This window comes from Penaeus vannamei, chromosome 14 (genome assembly GCF_042767895.1).
Source record: "Penaeus vannamei isolate JL-2024 chromosome 14, ASM4276789v1, whole genome shotgun sequence".
NCBI classification, from domain to species: domain Eukaryota; kingdom Metazoa; phylum Arthropoda; class Malacostraca; order Decapoda; family Penaeidae; genus Penaeus; species Penaeus vannamei.
In genome coordinates, this window is record NC_091562.1 from 8987479 (window position 1) to 8997478 (window position 10000).

Below are 10000 nucleotides of genomic sequence, written 5' to 3' on the forward strand. Positions count from 1 at the left end.
TTGCTATTATTGTTATCATGATTATAATAATAATTATTATTATCAATATTACTGTTATTGTTATTATTATTATTATCATCATTATTATTATTACTACTGTTATTGTTATTCTTACTGTTATTGTTATTATTATCATTATAATTATCATTATTATTATTATCATTATTATTGTTGTTATTATCATAATCATTATCATCGTTATCATTATCATTATTATTGTTTTCTTATTCACTTCTATCCTTTCGTTTCTATTTGTCATATATCACTATGTTTATTCATTTGTGCATCTATTTTTCAATATATATTTTATATCAATCTATCTAGTCATCGGTATGTTTTTGTTGTTATTGTTGTTTTTTATCCAAATGCATATATTCATTCTTCTATTCATTGCCCATTTATCCAGATATCTAGCATATCTATTTATCTATCTATTTATTTACCTCTCAATTCATAGGTAATTATCTATTCATTTATCTATTCAGACATTCATGTTTCTCTTTATATAGTTTTTACTCTTAATTCGCAAGTTTATTTACTGACATAATAATTATACAAGTAAATAGATTTTCCTTTTCCTCGGCTGCCTTTAAGAGAAAATTGATCCTTACATCCAACACCAGAGACCTCAAAAAAGATTAATTATTATTCTATTATTTCTTCTTTTATTAATAACTTAATTAATAATTAATTAATTAATAATTAATAACTTCTATTAATAAGTTCAAGTTTCTCTTCATACATTTTATTTTTTACCATTAATCCTCGCTTATTTGCTATCATATAATCCTCATAATAGTAAACAACAACAAAATGTTATCTCCTCGGTTGCCATTTAGAAAAAAAAATCCCTCAATTTCGACACCAGAGAGACCTCAAAACGGAAAGATTATTCATATACTCATTTTTCTCTATACACATTTTTTTTGCTATTAATCCAAACGCTTATTTACTGCCATTTAATCATCATAACAGTAAACAGAAAAAATTCTCTTCTCAGCTGCCGTTACGACAAACAGGCCTCAATTTCAACACCTCTTATGTCCATGTTTCTCTACATACTTTTGTTTTTACTATTAATTCACATGCTTATTTACTGCCACTTAATCATCATAACAGTAAATAGAGAAAAACAAATTCTCTCCTCGGCTGCCGTTAACAGAAACATAGCCCTGACATCCAACACCAGAAAGACCTAAAAAGGAAAGACCTCTATTCATATGTTCATATTTCTCTTTCTGTATACATTTTATTTTTCAACCATTAACCTTCGCTTATTTACTGCCATTTAATCATCATAACAGTAAACAGAGAAAGAAAAATTCTCTCGGCTGCCGCTAAGAGAAACAGGCTTCAATTTCAACACCAGAAAAAAAAGGAAACGGACAGACTATTCATATATCCACGTTTCTATTCATACTTTTTATTCTCAGCCATTAACCCACGCGTATTTCCTGCCATTTAATCCTCATAACAGTAAACAGAGAAAAAGATATCCACTCGGCTGCCGGTAAGTGAAACATTATCTTTACATCCAACAGAAGAAAGACCAAAAAGGGAGAGACTATTCATATGTTCATATTTCTCTTTATACATTTCATTATTAACCATTAACCTTCGCTTGTTTGCTGCCATACAATCGTCATAACAGTAAACAGCAAAAAAATATTCTCTCCTCGGTTGCCGTTAAGAGAAAAAAAATCCTCAATTTCGACACCAGAAAGACTATTCATATGTCCATGTTTCTCTATATACTTTTGTTTTTACTATTAATTCACATGCTTATTTACTGCCATTTAATCAACATAACAGTAAATAGAGAGAAAAAAAATTCTCTCGGCTGCATTAGAGAAACATAGCCCTTACATCCAACACCAGAAAGACCTAAAAAAGGAAAGACCACTATTCATATGTTCATATTTCTCTTTATACATTTTATTTTTATCCATTAACTCTCTCTTATTCGCTGCCATTTAATCCCCATAGAAGTAAACAACCAAAGAATATTCTCTCCTTGGTTGCTGTTGAGAAAAAAAGACCTCAAAACGGAAAGATTATTCATATATTCATGTTTCTCTACATACTTTTGTTTTTACAATTAATTCACATGCTTATTTACTGCCACTTAATCATCATAACAGTAAACAGAAAAAAATTCTCTCCTCGGCTGCCGTTAACAGAAACATGATCCTTACTTCCAACACCAAAAAGACCTAAATAGGAGAGACTACTATTCATAAGTTCAAGTTTCTTTTCATTCTATTCTTTACCATCAACTCTCGCTTATTTGCTACCATTTAATTTTCATAATAGTAAACAACAAAAAAATATTCTCTCCACGGTTGCCATTAAGAGAAAAAAAAAAATCCTCAATTTCGACACGAGAAAGACTTCAAAACGGAAAGACTATTCATATATTCATGTTTCTCAATACACATTTTTTAGCCATTAACCCACACGCTTATTTATTGCCATTTAATCATCATTATTGTAAACAGAGAAAAAAAAATAGTAAGAGAAACATACTCCTCAATTTCGACACCAGAAAGACCCCAGACTTCATATATTCATATTTCGCTATACACATTTTTTTTACCATTAACCCACACGCTTATTTACTGCCACTTAATCATCATAATAGTAAACAGAAAAAAATATATATTAAAATAGTAAAAGAAACATGCCCCTCAATTTCGACACCAGAGAGACCTCAAAAAAGGAAAGACTTAAAAAGGAGAGAGAAGAGAGACTCGCTAAACCAAGACCTCCCTGGACTGAAAGACTGAACACCAATCACTTTCAAGCAATGTAAACAACGCGGGCCATGTTTGGAAGCTCCGGACGCCCACATTCGGGGGAAAAAATGAGTAGATGAGAAGAAGAATGAGGAGGAGGGAAGGGGAAGAAATCACTACAGATTCTTCAGTCACTCTTAAAATTTAAAAGAAAAAGAAAAAAAGGAAAGAAGAAAATAGAATTAATAAGGAAAAATAGTGGATACAAACTACATAACTAAACAACATGAGCAAAAGCAACAGCAACAATAAACATGAACAAAAACAACAGCAACAATAAACATGAACAAAAATAAGCAACAACAACAATGAACATGAACAAAAATCAACAACAACAATGAACATGAACAAAAATACAACAATAACATACAGCATGAACAACAACAAAAACAATAATAATAAACATCACGAACAAAACCACCAAACAAAAAACTACAACAACAACAACATCCAACCCAGACCTCGCCACGCCCCCAAAGACGCTCCTTCCCCCCTACCCCTCCCACTCCACCCCTCCACCCACCCTTCACCCGCCCCTCCACCCACCCCTTCCCCTCAAATGAATATACAGTAGTACCCAATCCCGCCCATACCCCCTCCCCCCCCAAAAAAAAAAAAAAAAAAAAAAAAAAACACGCCTAGGCCCCTTACCACGCCCACGCTCCAGGTCTTTATCTCTCTCACGTTCTGTCTAACACCCCGGAGTGAGGGGCTGTGGGCGTGAGAGGGGGGGGGGGCGGCACGAGAAAGGAGGTGAAAAGGTTCTGCATTATTGGCTACCGCTGATCGCCAGATAATGTCAGCCGGGCTTTTTGTCTATTTTTATTGTTCTTTTTTTGTCTTTCTTTCTCTCTTTCTTCTCTCTCTTTTTCTCCTTCTCTAGTAGGAGTGTTGATAGTAGTACTATGTGTAGTAGTGGTAATAGTATTAGTAATACTAGTAGTAGTAGTAGTAGTAGTAGTAACAATCGTATAACAGTAGTAAAAGTAGCAGTAGAAGCAATAGTAGTAATAGCAGTAGTGGGAGTAGTAGTAGTGATAGCAGTAGTAATAATAGTAGTAGGAGTAGTAGTAGTAATAGTAGTAGTATTAATGGTAGTAGTAGTATAAGGAGTATTAGTAGTAATAGTTTTAATAGTAGTAGTGATAGTAGTAGTAGTAATGGCAGGAAAAAGTAGTAGCAATAGTAGTAGTAGCAGGAGGAGGAGGAGTAACGGTAGTGTCCCAATATGTTTTTCTTAATTTCAATTTTCCTTTCTTTCTCTCTCTCTTCTGTCTTTACTCCTCCACCTCTTACATTTCTACTCTCTTTTATCCCCTCTTTTTGTCATCTCCTCTCCTTCTTTCCGGTCTTTCATTTATTCCCTTTTCAAATCACATTTCCTCTTTCCTTCCTTATCATTCGCTTGTAATCTTCCCTGTCCCTAATTCCCTTTCTTTTGGTCTCTTTTCCTTCTTCTCTCCCCCTTTTTCCCTATATTATTGCTTCTCTTATCTTCCCATTTTCCCCTCTTCCCTCTTCTGTTCTCTTCTTTTGTTCCTTTTCTTCCTTTTCATTTCCTTTTCGTTTCCTGTCGGACACTTCCTCTTCCTTCCATACTCTCTCCTTTCTCTTTTCTTCCTTTCTTCATCTTATCTTCCCTTTTCTTCGCTTTATTTCTCTCTCCTTCTTTCACCCTCTCCTTCTTGGCCTCTCTCTCTTCTTCTCTTCTCTCTCATACTCTCTTCCTTATTTTCCAACCACTTCCTCCTATCCGAAGAAGCCTATTGCCTTCCTCTTTTTCTCCATTTATTACGTTTCGTTTCTTTTTCCTTATCATCAGTATCTCTCATTTCTTTTCAGCAATTTATTTATTATTATTATTTTATTTATTATTTTTTTGTTTGTTTGTTTCCTTTTCTTGCAGGAAATTCGTTCTTTTCCTTGCCTCCTTCCTTTATCCTCTTCTCTCCTTCCTCATTTCCTTATTTTTCTCTTCTCTCTTTCTCTTTTCCATCTTTCTCCTCCTGTTCCTCTTCCCTCTACTCTTTTCTTTCTTTTTGCATTACTCTACTGCGCGTTGCATGCTATCTACCCTTCCATTCTCTTTTCTTTCTTTCCTTCCCTCTCCTTCTTCCCTTCCGTCTTTCTCTATTCTCTTTTCCACCTCATTCCTTTTCTCTCCTTCCTAATTTTTCCCTCTTACGCTCTCCCTTATTCCCTCCCCCTCCTCCCATCTCTCTTCTTATTGCGTCTCCTTTTATTCTCAGTCATCTTCTTCTCTCCTTCTTCTTCCCTCCTTTCACCTCCTCTAATTTTTACGTCTCCTTGCTTTCCCTCTTCCTCCCTCCCTATTTCTCGCCATTTCATTCTGTCCTCTCATTCTCCTCTTTTTCTTTATCTCCTTCCATCTCTTCTTTTCTCCTCTTCTCGACTTTCCCCTTTCACTCTCCCTCTCTCCACCTCTTCCTTCTTCACGCATTCCCCCTCTCCCCTTCTCCCTAACCATTTTCTTCTCAATCTTCCTCCTCTCCTTTCTTTTCTCTCCTTCCACCTCTTCTTTTCCCTCTTCCCTTTCTCCCTTCTTCCCTCCTTCCCCTCTCCCCTTCTCCCCAACACTTTTTTCTCAATCTTCCTCTCCTCCTCTCCTTCCCTTTCCTTCCTTCCACCACTTCCTCTTCCTCCTTCCCTCCTTCCCCCATCGTCCTACCTCTCCCCTACCCCTTTTTCTCAATCTTCCTCTCCTCCTCTCCTTCCACCACTTCTTATCCTCTTATTCCCCTCCTTCCTTCTTTTTCTCTCCCCTCTCTCCCCTACCCCCTTTTCTCAATCTCCCTCTCCACCTCTCCTCTCCTTCCAACTCCTCCTCCTCCTCCCCTCCACCTCCTCCTCTTCCTCCTCCTCCATCGCCACCACCACCAACACCTCCTCCTCCACCTCCTCCTCCTCCTCCACCTTCATCTCCATCTCCACCTCCACCTCCTCCTCCTCCTCCTCCACCTCCTGCGCCACCACCACCTCCTCCTCTTCCTCCACCTCCACCTTCTCCTCCTCCTCCACCACCACCACCAGCACCTCCCCCTCCACCTCCACCACCTCCCCTCCTCCACCTTCCCCTTCCTCCTCCTCCTCCACCACCTCCTCCACTTCCTCCACTTCCTCCACCTCCTCCACTTCCTCCACCTCCACTTCCACCTCCTCCTCCTCCTCCTCCTCCACCTTCACCTCCTCCTCCTCCTCCACCATCCACCTCCACCTCCACCACCACCTCCTCCTCCTCCTCCTCCACCCTTCCTCCTCCTCCTCCACCACCACCACCACCACCTCCACCTCCTCCACTTCCTCCACCTCCTCTTCCTCCTTCCTTCCTCCTTCCCTCCTCCTCCTCCTCCTCCTCTCTTCTTCTTCTTCTTCTTCTTCTTCTTCTTCTTCTTCTTCTTCTTCTTCTTCTTCTTCTTCTTCTTCTTCTTTTTCTTCTTCTTCCTCCTCCTCCTCCTCCTCCTCGTCCTCTGGCCCACCTGAGCTCGGCATGGCATCGAAATCATCGTCATTATCATAATTCTTTGGACCAGCCAGTTGCACTTTCATGAATTATTCAGGAGTTTGTGTCTGTCTGTGTGTGAAAGGCTGGTGGGTAGGAGGAGGGGGGAGGGGGAGGGAGGTGGGGAGGGGAAAGGAGGTGTGGAAAGAAGGGGAGGAAGTTGAGAGAAGGAGGGAAGGAAGGAGAGGATGTGAGAGAGGAGGAAAGGGGATGGAGGAAAGGAGGAGGAGGTGTTGGAGGGAAGGAAGGAAGGAGGGGGTGTTGGAGGAGAGGGAAGGGGATGGAGGGTGGGAGGGGAAGATGGAGGGAAGGGGAGAGGTTAGAAGGAAGTGGAAGGGCTGGAGGGAAGGAAGTGGGGGGGTTGTAGGAAGGAAGGGGGTGTTGAAGGAAGCGGGGATGTTGGAGGGAAGGGGAGGGACTGGAGGGAAGGGGAAGGAAGGAGGGGATGGGAGGAAGAATTAGAGAGAAAGGAAGGAGCTAGAGGAAATGAAAGGAGAAGGGGTTATGGGTAGGGAGAGAGGGGGATGAGGGTAGGGCGAAGGGGAGGAGGCAGGGTTAAAGAGAGATTAGAAGGGAGGAGGAGGGGAGATGAGGTGTTAATGAGAGAGGGGAGGGGAGGAGGGGGAGGTGAGGAGCTAAAGAAAGTGGGGAGGGGAGGGGATAGGGGGGTAGGAGAAGGGTTAAAGGGGAGAGAGGATGGGGAAGGGAGATCGGGTGATAGGGAAGAGTTAACAGGAGAGGGTAGGAGGGGAGGGGAAGTGGGGAGGAGTTAGGAGCAAAGAGAGGAGGGGGAGGAGAAAGCGGGAAGGGGGAGGGGGAGGGGGTATCAATTAGGTTCTCGTTACTAATAATGACACAGAGAGAGAGACGATAATTAGTCAATGAGATATTCACATGACAATAAAAAAACACGAAAAAAAAACACGATAAAAAACACGAAAAAAACGAAAAAAAGCGAGCGAATGTGTGTATCACTTTCAATTCCTCTGAACAATTTTTTATGATCATTGTTAAGCGGAGACAAAAGGAATTGCGAAGAAAATATTAGACATTGTTATGCCAAGAATGTCATAGCGCAAAAGATTTATATACATGCATCTTAAAAAAAAAGAGATACAGACCAGATCGAAAATTAAGATAACACGAAATACAAAGATATGAAAATTCGCGATCGTTCAGAACTCATAATCATAATTATCAATTATTATTGTTATCATTATTATTATTATTATTATTTATTTTTTTTTTTTTTATTATTATAATAATAATAATAATAATGATAATAATAATAATAATAATAATAATAATAATAATACTTATTATTATTATTATTATTATTATTATTATTATTATTAGCATTATTATTATTATTATTATATTATTATTATCATCATTATTATCATTACTATTTTTATTATCATTATTATTACTATTACTAGTATTATCAATATCATTATCATCATTATTATTATTGTTATCATTATTATTATTATCATCATTATTATCATTATTTTCATTACTATCATCATTATCATTATTATTATTATTATCATTATTATTGTTGTTGTTATTATCATCATCATTATTATAATTATTTTCATTATTATCATTATTATCATTACTCGAAAAAAAACACAAACACTGACAACAGAAATTAAAAAAATGTTCCTGCATGAACAAAGAAGAACAACAGCAACAGAACAAATACCTGCCGAACGAGAGAACAGATGGAACTTATCTGATCGGTGAGTATTTATTAACTGAAGAACATTTCTGACCTAATTACAGCTGACACGTTGAGGCAATACCTTATATGGAGATGCCTGTTTTGTATTTTCTTTTTGTTCTTTTTTTTGTTTTGTTTCTTCTTTTGTCTTTTGTTTTTTCTTTTTATTTTCTTATGCTTTTATTATTTCTTATTTTTCTCTTCTCTCTTTTCTGCTCTTTCACTTTTTCTTCCTCTGTCTTATATATTTCTTCTTCTCTTATATTTTTCATCTGTTTTCTCTTTCTCTCTTACTATTATTGACTTTTCTTTCCTTTATATTTTTTCTCCTCATTTCCTTTGATTCCACTTCTTATCTACCTTACCTTCTATTATCTTCTCTCTCTTCCACTCTCTCTCTAATTTCTCTCTCTCTCCCTCCCTCCCTCTCTCTCTCTCTCTCTCTCTCTCTCTCTCTCTCTCTCTCTCTCTCTCTCTCTCTCTCTCTCTCTCTCTCTCTCTCTCTCTCTCTCTCTCTCTCTCTCTCTCTCTCTCTCTCTCTCTCTCTCTATCTATCTATCTATCTATCTATCTATCTATCTATCTATCTCTGTTTATTGCTAATGCCTGAGTTGGTATTCTTTCTTAATTCTACTTCATTATATTTTAATCTTCGTCTTTCTTTATTAATTTTCTTGAATATTTTTTTCATATTTTTCATCTTTTCATTTCATTTTCTGCTCCGCCCATTATATCTTATTCTATTTTATTTCTCTTCCTTTTCGTTTTCGTGTTGGTTTTAGTTTTTTCACACCGATGTGTCTACTTTTAATTTGTCTTTCCTTCTTCATCTTTTTCTCTCTTTCTTCTCTCCATCTTTTTCTTCTTCTTCTTCTCCTTCTCCTTCTTTTCCGTCTCTTTCATTTACTTTTCCTTCTTCTCCCACTATTTCTTTTTTCTCCTACTCCTTCTCTTACTTCTTTTTTCTCCCTCTTTTTCTTCTTCTCCTTCTCTATCTTCTCCTTTTCCTTCTCTTACTTCTCCCGTTTCGCTCTGTTTATTTTATTCCTTCAACTTTTCCTTCTTTACCTTTACTTCTTTTCCTTCTCTTCATGTGAATGAAAATGAATGAATAAATAAAAATAAGAATGACGTGAATGAGGACATGAGAAAAAAAAGAGGAAAAATACAAAATGAGAGAAAATATATAATGGTTGAGTAGGTACAGAAAGGAAGAAAGAAATTTAAAAAAGATAAAAAAAGGGTATGGGAAAAGCCAAAAAAGGGAAGACAGAGAGAAAAACACAGAAATAGGGACAAGGAGAGAGAGAAAGATAGAAAAAAACAGAAGAAAAGAAAAGAAGACGAATAAAAGAAAGAAGTAGTGTTAGGTTTAAAAAAGAAGAAAGAAAGAAAAAAACGAAATAAAAAGAAACGAAAAAAGAAAAAGAGAAATGAAAAGTAAGAATATGAGTACAAAGATAAAGAAAAGAAAAAGAGGAAACGAGAAATATGAAGAAACGAATAAAAGAAGAATTTAAAGAAGAAAAAGAAATAAAAGCCCCCCCAAAAATCACGAAGAAAAAAAAAAAAAGCTACAGAAGAAATAAAAAAAAATAAAAAAATAAAATACAGAAAAAAATCACAAAAAAGATTGAAAAAAAGCCACAAAAAAGAAGTCCAAAAGAGAGACACATTCACCTCGATATTATTAACAATTATTCGGTTAAGAAGGCTCGGCATCTCTCGTCTCACTTGCTGGTGATAATGTAAAGAGAAATTCCTTATTTGCTATTCGACTGATAATACTTTGACTGGTGAAAGTTCATCCGTTGCTTCATCTCCGTTATTTGCTATGTCTTTTTTATTTTATTTTTACTGTTTTTTGTGTCTGTCTGTTTCTTTTTTTTTTTCTTTTTTTTTTTTTTTGTCATTATAGTACGTTGTATTTTATAGATTTTTTTTCTCTAAGTCTCTCTA